The sequence below is a fragment of the Oncorhynchus kisutch genome, linkage group LG12, assembly GCF_002021735.2.
Source record: "Oncorhynchus kisutch isolate 150728-3 linkage group LG12, Okis_V2, whole genome shotgun sequence".
Lineage (NCBI taxonomy): Eukaryota > Metazoa > Chordata > Actinopteri > Salmoniformes > Salmonidae > Oncorhynchus > Oncorhynchus kisutch.
Genome location: NC_034185.2, coordinates 42,088,438 through 42,103,262, shown reverse-complemented (window position 1 = coordinate 42,103,262; position 14,825 = coordinate 42,088,438). Strand labels below are relative to the sequence as shown.

The 14,825-nt window shown below is 42.5% G+C and overlaps 1 pseudogene; it reads left to right on the top strand.

The window, feature by feature from the left end:
* The first annotated feature begins 416 nt into the window (after nt 1-416).
* Nucleotides 417-14,825, top strand: part of LOC109900402 (polyphosphoinositide phosphatase-like) — a 33,329-nt pseudogene continuing 18,920 nt past the window's right edge.

The following is a 14,825-nucleotide window of genomic DNA, read 5'->3' as shown; positions in this document are numbered from 1 at the left end:
CCTGTTGAACACACACACCCTTTTGTTTCTGAAACGCACACACACACCTGCTGCTCCGTCACACTCACACTCACACACGCCCCCTGATTTTCCGTTGCTTTTTCCCTCGCGACAGAGCTGGGTGATGATGTGAAATACATTTTCCCATAGTTAAGGGGTGAGATACAGTTTTTAAATTAATTTGATTGAATTCCAAAATATTTCGTACAACCTTTAAGACATGTTAGAATTCATTAACAAGTTTGAATAATATTTAAACATGCATCACGAGTGTTTTATGTAAAAAACCTTGGAGGCCTGCAGGTGTACATTATTACAAACTTTAATAACCAGTAATGTTTATAACATACCATTGTAGGAAAGACTACAAAATAATACATGTTTTTTTCAGACATTACATTTCTCTGCGACAGACCATGGCGTGAGAGAAAAGACCGCTTCCCCTTTCGTTAAATGGTGAGATACATTTTCAAAACCAATGATTTAATCCAGAATATTTAGTACATACATTTTAACACACGTTATAATTCATTTTTTTTTTTACTATTTCTTACAGATAAAGGGGCTGGTTAGCCCTGACCATTATCCGTTTCCAATTCACCATCGCAAAGTCGCTTGCCCATCGAAGCTCCGGACGTTTTCACTCCAGGGAAAGATCCTCCTTCGGCCTTGTGGGTCCTGGGTATGTCTCAACGATAACCTCGGCCATCGCCGTAATTGTTCACGATTTTCGAAAAGACTGTCCAGCTTATTCATCAGTGTTCGGAAAATATGGTAATTGCGCCATTTAAAACGGAACATTATTTGAAAAACAATTTACATCCTTGCATGCTTTGGAAAATACATATGAACTGACAGTTTTCGTCGCATTTGCACTATCAAATTGTTCACATGCTAAAATTGTCACTCTGGAGTCCGGGGTATACGCCATTGAAGCGACTCTTAGGGCCATCAGATAATTTCGTCCGCAGACCAGCTCTTCCAACGCATATCCGGGTAGACTTGAAGCACTCAGGGCCTGTTCAATTTGACACAGCGTGAGTCTTATTTTAAGCCATTCTCTCATCCTTAGCGCTGGAGAAAAACTCTCGGGTTCTGCCCGATAAAGGGGTTTGGGGCCACTGTCTGTGAATATCTTAACCGTAGATTCCTCAGGTTGGAATATGTAAGACATATGTCCCTCACTCGTACCCAAAAATCCTTTAAAACATTCTGGAGCCTCACGCAAAACATCCTCCAGGCTTTTGTCATTGGGTTCATGACATGAGCTGCAGAGCACCCCGAGAATTGGCCTAGGAGACATATTTTTTATGTTTAATATTCGGGCCTTGATTTTAAAAATCGCAGGCCTTGTTCTGGACATTTATAATGCGTATGCCACAGCCAATACCCCAGGACATTCCTGCTTCATCAGATAACATCCATAAGGGCAATAACTGGGGGCAATAACTGGGGGTGGGGGACATACACGTTCAAAAGTTCAAACACTCAACCCTCCCATCAATCACCATGACTACTTCAAAGGATGCAATATAGATATAAAATAACACACACCCTCTAACACGTGACCACAGGAACAGGATGGCCTGGCCGGAGGCCCATACTTGGACATGTACACGTCATCATGGACACAGGGTCATAAATCAATTAATTTGACCCGTGCCGTCTACTTTATTCTCTCTCCTAGTTGACCCATTAATCGGTTGAGTAATCCACCACCATTCAAATGTATTTCTGGCCATAGACATGACAGACACGTTAGTATCTGCCTATTTTTATAATTTTTATTATATATTTTTATTCATAGAAAATGTAACATAAAACATTAAGGCATTGTACATTTTACCCCTTTTTCTCCCTCCTCTTGGAACTCTGGGGGCGGTATTTCATTTTTGGATAAAAAAGTTCCTGTTTTAAACGGGATATTTTGTCACAACAAGATGCTCGACTATGCATATAATTGACAGCTTTGGATAGAAAACACTCTAACGTTTCCAAAACTGCAAAGATACTGTCTGTGAGTGCAACAGAACTGATGTTACAGGTGAAACCCAGATAAAAATTAAATCAGGAAGTGCCCCATATTTTGAAAGCGCTGCATGCCAATCCTGCATCCTTATATGGCTGTGAATGGGCTATGAATGAGCTTACGCTTTCTACGTATTACCCAAGGTGTCTACAGCATTGTGATGTCTTTTTACGCATATATGTTGAAGAATAGCCGTAAGGGACCACATTGAGCAAGTGGTCACATGATGACTCCCGCAGAAAATCTTGCGTAAAGTACAGAAGTAGTCATTATTCAAATCGCTTCTAATGAGAAACCAATTGTCCCGGTGGATATATTATCAAATAGATATGTGAAAAACACCCTGAGGATTGATTCTAAACAACGTTTGCTATGTTTCTGTCGATATTATGGAGCTAATTTGGAAAAAAGTTTGGCGTTGTAGTGACCGCATTTTCCGGTCGATTTCTCAGCCAAACGTGAAGAACAAACGGAGCTATTTCGCCTACAAAATAACATTTTTGGAAAAAAGGAACATTTGCTATCTAACTGGGAGTCTCCTGAGTGAAAACATCCGAAGTTCTTCAAATGTATTTTTTTTTGTTTTTTTGTGTGAAAATGTTACCTGCTGCTAGGAGGGCATAATGCCATGATAGGCTATGATAAACTTACACAAATGCTTGTCTAGCGTTGGCTGTAAAGCATATTTAGAAAATCTGAGCTGACAGTGGGATTAACAAAAGGCTAAACTGTGTCTCAATATATTTAATTTGTGATTTTCATGAATAGGAAGATTTTCTAGGGATATTTATGTCCGCTGCATTATGCTAATTCATTTCAGGCGATGATTATGCTCCCGGATCCGGGTTTGAGAGTCGCAAGAAGTTCTCACTCCCCCCACCGATGCTTTCAAACATATATTTTTTAAAGTATACAGCATAATGTTACTTAAAGCAAACATACAACAGCCTAACTTTTTCAGTTGAGAGGTGATCCTAGCAGTAACCTCAAGGGAAGGGGTGGGGGTGAGGCCTATAGTACTAACCTGGATGAAGTGTTTGGAGATGCTCAAAATAGGATACCATCGGATCCCAGGTGGAATAAAATGTGTTTTGATGCTGGACTGGTATACTTAATTTGTATTTATTTTTTAGGAATAGCATCAAATCTTTGAGGCAAAGAGAGGCTAAACGAGGAATGACAGATTTCCAATCGAAGGATCTTTTACACCTCTCTATGCCTATTTCTACTTTCATCAGCACACGCCGATACCTGATCTCTCAAGACCTTCGGTTGCCCACTTGAAGTGATTTGGAGAACCAACCTCCTGCCAGGCCGTTTTCAACCTTTTTTCTCTGAATAGCCAATTTTGTTACTTAATTGCTCATTTCGGTGTCTGAACCTTTTTTCAGCTTTTTCCCTGGGAAGAATAAGTATATCACGGTGAAGAGTTGAGAGAGGCTAATTTTCTCTGCTGTATTATGGCTGCTGCTGTGGGGTTTGGATGATGTTGCTAGGAGAAATGTCAAGCTTTGAGATCAAGGTCACACTGAACGGAGGAGAGAGGGGAAAAAAGGGATCCTGAGAGGGGAGCATCTCTCACATTTTGCTAATGATCCGTCTCTCACATTTTCGTTCACGCACACTCAAATCCGCACACTCAAATCCTTTTATTTGGAGGGTCAGATGTCAGTAGTTTGACCTGACAATGTTGTGAGGCTTTGATCATGGTGCTTTGCGTCACTCTTCCCCTATCCAGGCCAGTGTGTTTGTGGTATTAAACAAACAGATAATTGGTGTGACAGTAGCTTGAATGCCACTTATCTTCCTATCAGCACTGACCTACAGACAGTAATGGGGAGGACAACACAAAGATGTGCACCAGCAAGGACACGCACGCACACACCCAATCTTGTTTGCACATCGACTCGGTACTGGTACTCCCTGTATACCGTGTTATTTTTACTCGTTATTGTTATTTGTTATTCACTGTGTATTATTTATTATTTATATTTTATCTTTAACTCTTTATTGTTAGAAAAGGATGCATAAGTAAGCATTTCACTGTTACACCTGTACACCTGTTGTTTATGAAAATAGCATTTGATTTGATTTGTTTTTGCTGAAATCACAAATGCAAATTGCATTGGAAACATGGCATGATATGGGCTTCAGATAAACATTTCTTGGAAGTCATCTGTATTGAGCTGGATGGTGATCTAGGAAACCGACCCAGATTCTGACGCCGGATACCTAAGCGGTCAAATTTGACGTATTGTACGGCTTGTCATTTCATGAGCAAACGTTAAAACATGTCAATGTGTCACAGACAGAAAATGAGTGGTTGTGATGGTGGAAAATGGGTTAGGGTATCTTTGTGATGTACACAATGTCCCCTCTCTCCTCCCATTCCTCATACAATTTATGCTTCATATAATTTATCCATATCCATATGCATTTATGTCATATGCTGTTCTGCTCCTGCAAATGATTTCCCTCTTGTTTATCTCCTGTAGGCTATTTCCTCCAGGAACATGTGTAGCCTGTAAAATATTTTATAGTCTCATCCCCTGTCATTACCGTAATTCAAATCATATAAGCACAGCAGAATTGGGTCAGGCTGTCAATGGTCACCTCCCCATCCATTGCAACATCAAACAACTATTATGTCCTAACTACACACAAATCCTGGCATATCAGTATCTGTCCAGATTATTTTCAACATAAAGAATAATGATTCTGTCCCCAGCCCAGTGTGTTCACATTGTCCTTCCTTGATAAGTTCCAGCAACTATAGAGGAGATGTCAACAAGTTTAAACTACCATAGCCTCTCACTCTACCACTAAAGACCCCTCTAGCCACATATACATGGTTCAGCAGGAGCTTCCTCCCCACAGCCATAAACACCCTCAACAGCTAATGTAAGGAATGACGGTACGGAGAGTTGACATTTTAATTAGGAACGGACATGCAACAGGACAGGAACAGCGTCAGAACTGGGAAACAGAAAGACAGACGACAAACAATGCAGCAGTGGGAACAGAGCAGGGGAACTGACAAATATAGGGGGGGTAATAAACAGGTGATTGAGTGAGTCCAATATCACTGAAGCGTGTGACAAGGGAAGGCAGGTGTGCGTAAACGATGGTGGCAGGAGTGCGTAATGCAGGGCAGCCTGGCCCCCTCGAGCACCAGGGGGGTAGAGCGTGACAGCTAAAGGACTATATTCCACTGTTTATGTGCTGTCTGTCTTCTGTCTGTTTTATCTGCCCTGGGTGTAGAGAAGTTTGGCATTGTAAATGTAATGACTGGGTGTGTGGGTTTCTTGGCGGTCTCTATGTCTATGTACGAGCATGCGGAAATTAATTTCCTCCTTTGAGGACAATAAAATCTTATCTAAAACCCAAGTATAGCTTGGTTCATCTCAGCTCGGTTCAGTATTGTGAAAAGGGTATAATAAGTGTGACCCACTTGTTGGTAGGGCTAGGAAATTGATATGATATTATCACGATACTTAGGTGACAATACGATACATATTGTGATTCTCACGATTTTATATGTATTGCAATTCGATACTGTATTGCGATTCAATGTTCCAAACATATTGCTCACAATATGTCTTCTGCAGAGGGACAAGACAGCAATGAGCAAACAAGTTTTGACCAGTAATGGATATACAAGTGCTGAAAACAAATTGGCTCCCTATATAAAACGACATTGGAGAACTATGGAGGAAAAATACTTTTTTTGATGCAGGTACAGCCAACTAGCACAATAATAATATTGTGATATTGTTAAAACAATACGATACCATATCTTCAAAAATCGTATCCAACATCTAACCGTATCGATTGTAACCATCCTGACCTTAGTTCCTTTTTTATGTCTCTGTTTTAGTTTGGTCAGGGTGTGAGTTGGGGTGGGCATTCTATGTTGTGTATTCTAGGTTATGTATTTCTGTGTTTGGCCTTGTATGGTCCCCAATCAGAGGCAGCTGTCGATCGTTGTCTCTGATTGAGAACCATACTTAAGCAGCCTGTTTTCCGACTATGATTTGTGGGTAGTTGTTTTCTGTGTTTTACCATACAGAACTGTTTCGGTTTTAATTTATTTCTCTGGTTCTTTTTGTATTCAGTGTTCGGTTATCTTTCATTAACATATGGACACTAACCACGCTGTGCATTGGTCCGATCTTTCTTACTCCTTCTCAGAAGAGGAGGAAAACCGTTACACCCCTCCCATCACTACTTGTTGGTCTCAACCACCCCATTTATACACAGCTTTAATCTAAGCGAAACAGCGGTAGTAGTTTTTGTTTCTAGCTGTTGTCAATGACTTCTAAGAGGAGATAAAATAGGAGATAAAAGTGAAAGAGCCTGACTAATATGATTGAGAAACAATAATGAGCTCTCAGAGAACATATATTCTGCTTCTCTGTGAGTAAATAAAGTGTACTACAATAGTGAATACACATTCGAGGACTGAAACCATATTTTGGAACCAAAAATATGATTTCACAAAAAGCTTTTGAAGGTTATAATGAATTATGTAAGAACGATGAAAAGGCTGTGAGTGTGTCGTGATCATGCAGCATGAAAAACAAGTGGTCTCATGTATCATAAAGACACACGCACACAGATGGGCACTCATTTGCTTGTTGAGATGAGAATAGATACTGTATATAAAAAGGTGGCCTGAAAAAAGCATTGTGGATGAGAAATTCATGGTAAAAGTTGCATACGAGTTGTATAAGTTATCTGGGTGATTTGGGGTGTCCTTGTAAGCTACAGTAATAATAGGCTTATTTGTGCTATTTATGTGTATTTATTATCCTGGTCTTGCAGGTTTTGTCTGTTTCCTAGAGGGGTATTACATCGTCTTGATCACCAAGCGAAGGAAGATGGCAGACATTGGTGGTCAATCCATACACAACATGTGTTAACTCATTCTACGGTGGGCCAAGTGTATGAGGGTTTATCGCTCCAATCTTGTACTTGATTGGTGAATTAAGGTCACGAATTAGTAAGGAACTCTCTTCACCTGGTTGTCTAGGTCTTAATTGAAAAGAAAAAGCAAAAACCTGCAGATACTCGGCACTCCGTGGAATGAATTTGACACCCTGATACAGAGATCGACAATACCAACGTGATCTATATCCCCAATGACTCAGTGAGGGTGATGCATCCTGATGAGGCCAGGTACAACAGACAGTTAAATACCCTATACTTCACTGGAGACTTTCTTCTTTCCTTCCACTTTCCTCTTTCCCTAAATGTTTTCTCTCACTCAATTTACGCACGCACTACACACACACACACACACACACACACACACCAAGCATCCAATGAGATCATTAGGTAATCAACGTTTCACACATGGCTATGCGGTGTGACGGCTTCACCGACCCATTAACCAAGTGTGGCCAGCAAAGGGATAAGGGTCACTCAGTACATGGGTCTATATATGCAGTGCACAGGAAATTAATATTGCCTTGTCTACTCTCACCTTTTAATTGTGATGACATAAGGTAACATGCTCTTACTGTATAATGTTATATCTCCAGGACTTTTTCCTATGTGACCTGACCAGGGACTGGTGATGAGACAGGAAAAATCTTGACACTACTATTAGGTCTTGGCCATAGCTATAAGGTTGTGACTGTTTATTTTTCCCCTTGTAGATACGTGAGGATCTTTCAGAACATGCACCTGTCCAGTAACTTCTACTTTAGGTAAGCTTGCCTTGCAGTCTCCAGGGTCTCCGTAGTAATGCGTATCCCAATGGTGTGTTGTGATGTGTCACATGAGGTAAGGATCTTGGTGGCAGCATGTGTCACCTCAAGCACAGTCTATCCAGTTGCCCAATGTCACCACTGGGGTATTGGCATGGCTGCAATGTGTGGGTGTATATTCGCATGGAGTATGCCTGACTTTATGTCCTTTCCCTGAATGTTTATTACGTGATACAATATGCCTCTTGGTTTGTTGTAACAAATGTCACAGATATATATGAGGTCATATCTCTCTTACATACTGACACACACACACTTTCAAGACTGAATCTTTCATTGCCGTGGAATTGTGTATGTAGTACTATCCTCCTCATTAAATGTATACACAAATGCAAATTTCATTAAAACAAAAGGTTATCTTGTATTTCCATCCATCCATTGAATTGTATGTATTTTCTTTCATTGAAAAGTAGTACTAACCACTTCTTGTTAAGTGGAAAAAAACACAATGACATCACTGCCATCTCTGCTTGAGGGAAAGAATAGTTATGTAACATCAAAGTACAGTTGGACTCCTTTCAAAAGTGTCTGTCTGTCAGTCAGTTTGTCTGCTTGCTTAATATTTTTAATTTAATCGGGTCTTCAGTCATTCCTCTATAATATTATTCTTTCTACCCATCACTCCATTCATCCATCTCATCGATTTACTCTCTGATTAACAACTGTTGTTCTTCTCGCCATCCCCATTGGCCTTTTCACCTATGATCTTTGACCCCCAGCTACAGCTCTGACCCGAGCCATTTCTGCAGTACAACCCGACCCTGCTGCATAGCCCATGCGACCCGGGCACCATGGAGGAGGTGCACATACAGCGCAGCAGGCAGGACAGCTTCAACATCTTTGAGGACAAGGGCCTGCCCACACAAGGTCAGATGGCACCCGCCCTCTCACACTATACCTCATTTATTTTCCCAGTTTTAACAGTTTCAAAACAGCTGCTTTTACAATTTCAAAACATGTGAATAAATACGTTTGTTTCCATTTCTTATCACGAAAAACATTTATTGTATGTTACATTTGGTTCTCTTTCAAATACTAATTTTGGTATCTCACTATGGGGACACGCCCTTCGAGGCGGTATCACCAGAAAGCTCCAATCACACAACGTCTTTCCTAGACAGGAAGCCTGGTGAATAGTGGGGAACCCCACTCCTTATAAGGTGTCACGCTCCTGCCCTCTAACTCATTATCGTTTCTTTATTACGGAGATCACAAGCTGTCTCTAGCTCTTCTCAGCACAACTTGATCCACTAGGATTTGCCACCCAGTTAAGGATTACAGCTTTTCGATTAGAGGATTGAGTACTTTTGCCGAAAGGAAAAAGTCTCCAGTTGAAGCCAGTCTCCAGTTGAAGCTAGCACCACACGGCTATCCTTCGCCCTACTAGCCCACTTAGCTACCAGCTTAGTGCTGCTATTTCCGACCACGCTGGAAGAGAGAAAAGAGCCTCTGGAGATGTGGTTACCTAGCTCACTGAAGACTTATGCCACACGCTTTTTCTTCAGATAGCGGTGTGCTAGTAGCTAGGCTATTAGCCCATGAGTTGAACACTAACTAGTTAACGCCAGTAATAGCTTTTTAGCTACCGTAGGCCGGAACATGCTTAGAGCTCATTCTGCTAGTTCTTTCTACCTACACTTGGTAGCATTTCTTTATCCCTCATTTAGCTTACCAGAGCCCTCGCTGCCTAAGCTGACTGGTTTTGCCTCTCGTTACTGCAGTCATGGGAGATTTTCAGCCTGTAGCACAATGTGTGCGGTTCTCCATCTAACGAAGTGTTAACTACAGGCTTTAGCCCACTAGGCTACTGCTAGCTAGCTAAGCTGTACAGACCTTACAGTCAGGCTTTGAGTAGGACATGTATAACCCGGTTGATAGAACCTTTTCACCCGAAGTTACAGCTACTGCTTCCCCGTACTGGGCAAACTAAGCCAGGCACTCGAATATGTGAAATTACTAGCTAAGGATTAACTGACCAGTTACACCGCACGGTAGTATGGTCAAAAGAGGCTCTCAAGCCTTCTCTTCAGCTAGCACTGTGCTCAGCTAACATTGTGCTAGATAGCACTGTGCTAGCCTTGGTATCTCAAATGACTTCCTCGCCTGGTTCACCAACTTCTTCTCAGATAAAGTTTAGTGTGTCAAATCGGAGGGCCTGTTGTCCGGACCTGGCAGTCGGTCAGTCTCTAAGGGTACCACAGGGTTAAATTCTCAGGCAGACCCTTTTCTCTGTAATATATCAATGATGTCGAACTTGCTGCGGGTGATTCCTTGATCCACATCTACGTAGACGACACCATTCTGTATACATCTGGCACTTTTTGGACAGTGTTTAACAAATCTCCAAACGAGCTTCAGTGCCATACAAAACTCCTTCTGTGGCCTCCAACTGCTCTTAAATGCTAGTAAAACTAAATGCATGCTCAACCGATCGCTGCCCGCACCTGCCCGCCCGACTAGCATCACAATTCTGGACAGTTCTGTCTTAGAATATGTGGTCAACTACAAATACCTAGGTGTCTGACTAGACTGTAAACTCTCCTTCCAGACTCATATTAAGCATTTCCAATCCAAAATTAAATCTGGAATTGGCTTCCTATTTTGCAACAAAGTCTCCTTCACTCACGCTGCCAAACATACCCTCTTAAAACTGACTATCCTACCGATACTCGACTTTGGCAATGTCATTTACAAAATAACCTCCAACACTCTACTCAGCAAACTGGATGCAGTCTATCACAGTGCCATCCGTTTTGTCACCAAACCCACGACTGCGACCTGTATGTTCTTGTCTGCTGTCCCTCGCCACATATTCAACGCCAGACCAACTGGCTGCAGGTCATCTACAAGTCTTTGCTAGGTAAAACTCTGACTTATCTCAGCTCACTGGTCACCATAACAACACCCACACGTAGTACACGCTCCAGCAGGTACAGTTGAAGTCGGGAGTTTACATATACCTTAGCCAAATGTCAGAATAATAGTAGAGAAAATGATTTATTTCAGCTTTTATTTCTTTCATCACATTCCAAGTGGGTCAGAAGTTTAAATACACTAAATTAGTACACTGCTCAAAAAATAAAGGGAACACTAAAATAACACATCCTAGATCTGAATGAATGAAATATTCTTATTAAATACTATTTTCTTTACATAGTTGAATGTGCTGACAACAAAATCACACAAATTATCAATGAAAATCAAATTTATCAACCCATGGAGGTCTGGATTTGGAGTCGCACTCAAAATTAAAGTGGAAAACCACACTACAGGCTGATCCAACTTTGATGTAATGTCCTTAAAACAAGTAAAAATGAGGCTCAGTAGTGTTTGTGGCTTCCACGTGCCTGTATGACCTCCCTACAACGCCTGGGCATGCTCCTGATGAGGTGGCGGATGGTCTCCTGAGGGATCTCCTCCCAGACCTGGACTAAAGCATCCGCCAACTCCTGGACAGTCTGTGGTGCAATGTGGCGTTGGTGGATGGAGCGAGACATGATGTCCCAGATGTGCTCAATTAGATTCAGGTCTGGGGAACGGGCGGGCCAGTCTATGCCTTCCTCTTGCAGGAACTGCTGACACACTCCAGCCACATGAGGTCTAGCATTGTCTTGCATTAGGAGGAACCCAGGGCCAACCGCACCAGCATTTTTATTTTATTTATTTATTTATTTTACCTTTATTTAACCAGGTAGGCAAGTTGAGAACAAGTTCTCATTTACAATTGCAACCTGGCCAAGATAAAGCAAAGCAGTTCGACAGATACAACGACACAGAGTTACACATGAAGTAAAACAAACATACAGTCAATAATACAGTATAAACAAGTCTATATACAATGTGAGAAGGGAGGTAAAGGCAAAAAAGGCCATGGTGGCAAAGTAAATACAATATAGCAAGTAAAACACTGGAATGGTAGTTTTGCAATGGAAGAATGTGCAAAGTAGAAATAAAAATAATGGGGTGCAAAGGAGCAAAATAAATAAATAAATAAAAATTAAATACAGTTGGGAAAGAGGTAGTTGTTTGGGCTAAATTATAGGTGGGCTATGTACAGGTGCAGTAATCTGTGAGCTGCTCTGACAGTTGGTGCTTAAAGCTAGTGAGGGAGATAAGTGTTTCCAGTTTCAGAGATTTTTGTAGTTCGTTCCAGTCATTGGCAGCAGAGAACTGGAAGGAGAGGCGGCCAAAGAAAGAATTGGTTTTGGGGGTGACTAGAGAGATATACCTGCTGGAGCGTGTGCTACAGGTGGGAGATGCTATGGTGACCAGCGAGCTGAGATAAGGGGGGACTTTACCTAGCAGGGTCTTGTAGATGACATGGAGCCAGTGGGTTTGGCGACGAGTATGAAGCGAGGGCCAGCCAACGAGAGCGTACAGGTCGCAATGGTGGGTAGTATATGGGGCTTTGGTGATAAAACGGATTGCACTGTGATAGACTGCATCCAATTGGTTGAGTAGGGTATTGGAGGCTATTTTGTAAATGACATCGCCAAAGTCGAGGATTGGTAGGATGGTCAGTTTTACAAGGGTATGTTTGGCAGCATGAGTGAAGGATGCTTTGTTGCGAAATAGGAAGCCAATTCTAGATTTAACTTTGGATTGGAGATGTTTGATATGGGTCTGGAAGGAGAGTTTACAGTCTAACCAGACACCTAAGTATTTGTAGTTGTCCACGTATTCTAAGTCAGAGCCGTCCAGAGTAGTGATGTTGGACAGGCGGGTAGGTGCAGGTAGCGATCGGTTGAAGAGCATGCATTTAGTTTTACTTGTATTTAAGAGCAATTGGAGGCCACGGAAGGAGAGTTGTATGGCATTGAAGCTTGCCTGCAGGGTTGTTAACACAGTGTCCAAAGAAGGGCCAGAAGTATACAGAATGGTGTCGTCTGCGTAGAGGTGGATCAGAGACTCACCAGCAGCAAGAGCGACCTCATTGATGTATACAGAGAAGAGAGTCGGTCCAAGAATTGAACCCTGTGGCACCCCCATAGAGACTGCCAGAGGTCCGGACAGCAGACCCTCCGATTTGACACACTGAACTCTATCAGAGAAGTAGTTGGTGAACCAGGCGAGGCAATCATTTGAGAAACCAAGGCTGTCGAGTCTGCCGAGGAGGATGTGGTGATTGTCAGAGTCGAAAGCCTTGGCCAGATCAATGAATACGGCTGCACAGTAATGTTTCTTATCGATGGCGGTTAAGATATCGTTTAGGACCTTGAGCGTGGCTGAGGTGCACCCATGACCAGCTCTGAAACCAGATTGCATAGCAGAGAAGGTATGGTGAGATTCGAAATGGTCGGTAATCTGTTTGTTGACTTGGCTTTCGAAGACCTTAGAAAGGCACAGTAGGATAGATATAGGTCTGTAGCAGTTTGGGTCAAGAGTGTCCCCCCCTTTGAAGAGGGGGATGACCGCAGCTGCTTTCCAATCTTTGGGAATCTCAGACGACACGAAAGAGAGGTTGAACAGGCTAGTAATAGGGGTGGCAACAATTTCGGCAGATAATTTTAGAAAGAAAGTGTCCAGATTGTCTAGCCCGGCTGATTTGTAGGGGTCCAGATTTTGCTGCTCTTTCAGAACATCAGCTGAATCGATTTGGGAGAAGGAGAAATGGGGAAGGCTTGGGCGAGTTGCTGTTGGGGGTGCAGTGCTGTTGTCCGGGGTAGGAGTAGCCAGGTGGAAATCATGGCCAGCCTTAGAAAAATGCTTATTGAAATTCTCAATTATGGTGGATTTATCAGTGGTGACAGTGTTTCCTATCTTCAGTGCAGTGGGCAACTGGGAGGAGGTGTTCTTATTCTCCATGGACTTTACAGTGTCCCAGAACTTTTTTGAGTTAGTGTTGCAGGAAGCAAATTTCTGCTTGAAAAAGCTAGCCTTGGCTTTTCTAACTGCCTGTGTATAATGGTTTCTAGCTTCCCTGAACAGCTGCATATCACGGGGGCTGTTTGATGCTAATGCAGAACGCCATAGGATGTTTTTGTGTTGGTTAAAGGCATTCAGGTCTGGGGAGAACCAAGGGCTATATCTGTTCCTTGAATGGGGCATGTTTATTTACGATGATTAGGAAGGCATTTAAAAAAAATTATCCAGGCATCCTCTACTGACGGGATGAGATCAATATCCTTCCAGGATACCCCAGCCAGGTCGATTAGAAAGGCCTGCTCGCAGAAGTGTTTCAGGGAGCGTTTTACAGTGATGAGTGGAGGTCGCTCGACCGCTGACCCATTACGGATGCAGGCAATGAGGCAGTGATCGCTGAGATCTTGGTTGAAGACAGCAGAGGTGTATTTAGAGGGGAAGTCGGTTAGGATGATATCTATGAGGGTGCCCGTGTTTAAGGCTTTGGGGAGGTACCTGGTAGGTTCATTGATAATTTGTGTGAGATTGAGGGCATCAAGTTTAGATTGTAGGATGGCTGGGGTGTTAAGCATGTTCCAGTTTAGGTCGCCTAGCAGCACAAACTCTGAAGATAGATGGGGGGCAATCAGTTCACATATGGTGTCCAGAGCACAGCTGGGGGCAGAGGGTGGTCTATAGCAGGCGGCAACGGTGAGAGACTTGTTTTTAGAGAGGTGGATTTTTAAAAGTAGAAGTTCAAATTGTTTGGGTACCTGGATAGTAGGACAGAACTCTGCAGGCTATCTTTGCAGTAGATTGCAACACCGCCCCCTTTGGCAGTTCTATCTTGTCTGAAAATGTTGCAGTTTGTCTGAATTTTTGGTGGTCTTCCTAAGCCAGGATTCAGACACAGCTAGAACATCTGGGTTGGCAGAGTGTGCTAAAGCAGTGAATAGAACAAACTTAGGGAGGAGGCTTCTAATGTTAACATGCATGAAACCAAGGCTATTACGGTTATAGAAGTCATCAAAAGAGAGCGCCTGGGGAATAGGAGTGGAGCTAGGCACTGCAGGTCCTGGATTCAAGCTATGAGAATTGGTCGTCTAGAACGTCTGGAACACAGAGTAAAAGGAGGTTTCTGGGGGCGATAAAATAGCATCAAGGTATAATGTACAGACAAAGAT